The sequence below is a fragment of the Salvelinus fontinalis genome, chromosome 6 (genome assembly GCF_029448725.1).
Source record: "Salvelinus fontinalis isolate EN_2023a chromosome 6, ASM2944872v1, whole genome shotgun sequence".
NCBI classification, from domain to species: domain Eukaryota; kingdom Metazoa; phylum Chordata; class Actinopteri; order Salmoniformes; family Salmonidae; genus Salvelinus; species Salvelinus fontinalis.
In genome coordinates this window covers 8,494,084-8,499,083 of record NC_074670.1, presented here as the reverse complement: position 1 = coordinate 8,499,083, position 5,000 = coordinate 8,494,084, and the positions used below count along the sequence as shown (strand labels likewise).

Genomic DNA, 5,000 nt, shown 5'->3' with positions numbered 1-5,000 from the left:
TGGGGGGGGCTGTCCCACTGGGCTAGGACACTCTGGTCCAGGCCTACAGGACAACACAGAGATATACAGTTACATACTGTAAACATCAACAACTATACAGCTCCCTGGGCTGGGGGGGGGGGGGGGGGGGGCGGGGGGGGGGGGACTGTCCCACTGGGCTGGGGGGGGGCTGTCCCACTGGGCTGGGGGGGGTTGTCCCACTGGGCTAGGACCTCTGATCCAGGTCTACAGGACAACACAGAGATATACAGGTAAATACTGTAAACATCAACATCTATACAGCTCCCTGGGCTGGGGGGGGGGGGGGGGGGGGGGGGTCTCCACTCCAACATGGGATAAGGCCTCCACTATGCACCTGTAACATGGAGGTCTCTGTCCCACTGAGATAAGGCCCCCACTATACACCTGTAACATGGAGGTCTCTGTCCCACTGAGTTAAGGCCTCCACTATACACCTGTAACATGGAGGTCTCTGTCCCACTGAGATAAGGCCCCCACTATACACCTGTAACATGGAGGTCTCTGTCCCACTGAGATAAGGCCTCCACTATACACCTGTAACATGGAGGTCTCTGTCCCACTGAGTTAAGGCCTCCACTATACACCTGTAACATGGAGGTCTCTGTCCCACTGAGATACACCTGTAACATGGAGGTCTCTGTCCCACTGAGTTAAGGCCTCCACTATACACCTGTAACATGGAGGTCTCTGTCCCACTGAGATACACCTGTAACATGGAGGTCTGTCCCACTGAGTTAAGGCCCCCACTATACACCTGTAACATGGAGGTCTCTGTCCCACTGAGATATACCTGTAACATGGAGGTCTCTGTCCCACTGAGATACACCTGTAACATGGAGGTCTCTGTCCCACTGAGATAAGGCCTCCACTATACACCTGTAACATGGAGGTCTCTGTCCCACTGAGTTAAGGCCTCCACTATACACCTGTAACATGGAGGTCTCTGTCCCACTGAGTTAAGGCCTCCACTATACACCTGTAACATGGAGGTCTCTGTCCCACTGAGATACACCTGTAACATGGAGGTCTCTGTCCCACTGAGATACACCTGTAACATGGAGGTCTCTGTCCCACTGAGATAAGGCCTCCACTATACACCTGTAACATGGAGGTCTCTGTCCCACTGAGTTAAGGCCTCCACTATACACCTGTAACATGGAGGTCTCTGTCCCACTGAGTTAAGGCCTCCACTATACACCTGCAACATGGAGGTCTCTGTCCCACTGAGATAAGGCCTCCACTATACACCTGTAACATGGAGGTCTCTGTCCCACTGAGTTAAGGCCTCCACTATACACCTGTAACATGGAGGTCTCTGTCCCACTGAGTTAAGGCCTCCACTATACACCTGCAACATGGAGGTCTCTGTCCCACTGAGATAAGGCCTCCACTATACACCTGTAACATGGAGGTCTCTGTCCCACTGAGTTAAGGCCTCCACTATACACCTGTAACATGGAGGTCTCTGTCCCACTGAGATAAGGCCTCCACTATACACCTGTAACATGGAGGTCTCTGTCCCACTGAGATAAGGCCTCCACTATACACCTGTAACATGGAGGTCTCTGTCCCACTGAGTTAAGGCCTCCACTATACACCTGTAACATGGAGGTCTCTGTCCCACTGAGATAAGGCCTCCACTATACACCTGTAACATGGAGGTCTCTGTCCCACTGAGATAAGGCCTCCACTATACACCTGTAACATGGAGGTCTCTGTCCCACTGAGTTAAGGCCTCCACTATACACCTGTAACATGGAGGTCTCTGTCCCACTGAGATAAGGCCTCCACTATACACCTGTAACATGGAGGTCTCTGTCCCACTGAGTTAAGGCCTCCACTATACACCTGTAACATGGAGGTCTCTGTCCCACTGAGTTAAGGCCTCCACTATACACCTGTAACATGGAGGTCTCTGTCCCACTGAGATAAGGCCTCCACTATACACCTGTAACATGGAGGTCTCTGTCCCACTGAGATAAGGCCTCCACTATACACCTGTAACATGGAGGTCTCTGTCCCACTGAGATACACCTGTAACATGGAGGTCTCTGTCCCACTGAGATAAGGCCTCCACTATACACCTGTAACATGGAGGTCTCTGTCCCACTGAGATACACCTGTAACATGGAGGTCTCTGTCCCACTGAGTTAAGGCCTCCACTATACACCTGTAACATGGAGGTCTCTGTCCCACTGAGTTAAGGCCTCCACTATACACCTGTAACATGGAGGTCTCTGTCCCACTGAGATAAGGCCTCCACTATACACCTGTAACATGGAGGTCTTTGTCCCACTGAGTTAAGGCCTCCACTATACACCTGTAACATGGAGGTCTCTGTCCCACTGAGTTAAGGCCTCCACTATACACCTGTAACATGGAGGTCTCTGTCCCACTGAGATAAGGCCTCCACTATACACCTGTAACATGGAGGTCTCTGTCCCACTGAGATAAGGCCTCCACTATACACCTGTAACATGGAGGTCTCTGTCCCACTGAGATAAGGCCTCCACTATACACCTGTAACATGGAGGTCTCTGTCCCACTGAGATAAGGCCTCCACTATACACCTGTGGTACAGACATGAACAATCACCATAACATCCAACTGCAACCACGCTAAACAGACACACGGAGGCACGCCACGGAAGTACGCAGAAACACACGGAAATAAACAACTTATTATGCAGATGTAAACAACATCAATCAACAGGCCATCTGGGTAGGCACATGGGCATGTACCGCATCAGCACACACCACCGCAAACACACGCACACACACCACCGCAAACACACGCCACCAACACACACGGACCGCACGCACACGCACACACTCAACCCAAACACATGCCAACAACACACACGGACCGCACGCGCGCACACACACACACACACACACACACACACACACACACACACACACACACACACACACACAATCAACCCAAACACCACACCACACCGACCCACACACCACACCACACCGACCCACACACACTGTGATCAGCACCAGAGCGGCAGATAAATATCTGGCGGCCTTCCGCTAGGGGTCATGGGGTCATGTTAACATCAAAAACCATGTCTCTGTCCTACTCCTGATGCTTCAGAGACATAGACAGCAAAGATGCATTGACAGGACTAGAACATTCCATGGCGGCCATGTTAGCTCCCCATTAGCATAACATGGGGAATATTTCAACAATGACATGTAGCTGAATGTCTATGTAACTGTTGGCTGCTGAAACACCAACTCTACTGAACACTAAGAACTAACACTTCCTGTGGTGAAGGTGGACTCCAGGAGGACCTGTAGTGGAGGTGGACTCCAGGAGGACCTGTAGTGGAGGTGGACTCCAGGAGGACCTGTAGTGGAGGTGGACTCCAGGAGGACCTGTAGTGAAGGTAGACTCCAGGAGGACCTGTAGTGGAGGTAGACTCCAGGAGGACCTGTAGTGAAGGTAGACTCCAGGAGGACCTGTAGTGGAGGTAGACTCCAGGAGGACCTGTAGTGGAGGTGGACTCCAGGAGGACCTGTAGTGGAGGTAGACTCCAGGAGGACCTGTAGTGGAGGTAGACTCCAGGAGGACCTGTAGTGGAGGTAGACTCCAGGAGGACCTGTAGTGAAGGTAGACTCCAGGAGGACCTGTAGTGGAGGTGGACTCCAGGAGGACCTGTAGTGAAGGTAGACTCCAGGAGGACCTGTAGTGGAGGTAGACTCCAGGAGGACCTGTAGTGGAGGTAGACTCCAGGAGGTCACCAGGTCCAGTTCCTGTAGTGAAGGTGGATTCCAGGAGGGTACCAGGTCTAGTTCCTGTGGTGAAGGTGGATTACAGGAGGGTCCCAGGTCCAGTTCCTGTAGTGAAGGTGGACTCCAGGAGGTACCAGGTCCAGTTCCTGTAGTGAAGGTGGATTCCAGGAGGACCTGTAGTGAAGGTAGACTCCAGGAGGGCACCAGGTCGAGTTCCTGTAGTGAAGGTAGACTCCAGAAGGAAACCAGGTCCGGTTCCTGTGGTGAAGGTAGACTCCAGGAGGAAACCAGGTCCGGTTCCTGTAGTGAAGGTAGACTCCAGGAGGAAACCAGGTCCGGTTCCTGTGGTGAAGGTAGACTCCAGAAGGAAACCAGGTCCGGTTCCTGAAGTGAAGGTAGACTCCAGGAGGGCCTCAGGTCCAGTTCCTGTAGTGAAGGTAGACTCCAGGAGGGCCTCAGGTCCAGTTCCTGTAGTGAAGGTAGACTCCAGGAGGGCCTCAGGTCCAGGAGGAAACCAGTCTGATCCCTGGATCATGAAGGGTCAGTTTGTCCCGGGCCTTAAAACAACCCTCAGTCTGATCCCTGGATCATGAAGGGTCAGTCTGTCCTGGGCCTTAAAACAACCCTCAGTCTGATCCCTGGATCATGAAGGGTCAGTTTGTCCTGGGCCTTAAAACAACCCTCAGTCTGATCCCTGGATCATGAGGGTCAGTTTGTCCTGGGCCTTAATACAACCCTCAGTCTGATCCCTGGATCATGAGGGTCAGTTTGTCCCGGGCCTTAAAACAACCCTCAGTCTGATCCCTGGATCATGAGGGGTCAGTTTGTCCTGGGCCTTAATACAACCCTCAGTCTGATCCCTGGATCATGAAGGGTCAGTTTGTCCTGGGCCTTAATACAACCCTCAGTCTGATCCCTGGATCATGAGGGTCAGTTTGTCCTGGGCCTTAAAACAACCCCTCAGTCTGATCCCTGGATCATGAGGGTCAGTTTGTCCTGGGCCTTAAAACAACCCTCAGTCTGATCCCTGGATCATGAAGGGTCAGTTTGTCCTGGGCCTTAAAACAACCCCCAGTCTGATCCCTGGATCATGAACGGTGAGTTTGTCCCGGGCCTTAAAACAACCCTCAGTCTGATCCCTGGATCATGAAGGGTCAGTTTGTCCTGGGCCTTAAAACAACCCTCAGTCTGATCCCTGGATCATGAACACACATCTCTAAACACGGACCACAG

At 52.3% G+C, this 5,000-nt stretch overlaps 1 protein-coding gene across 1 annotated transcript in view; it reads right to left on the bottom strand.

Moving 5' to 3' along the window:
* Positions 1 to 5,000, bottom strand: part of LOC129856932 (intermembrane lipid transfer protein VPS13B-like) — a 49,410-nt gene that overhangs the window by 18,555 nt on the left and 25,855 nt on the right. The gene's annotated exons all lie outside the window — the stretch shown is intronic.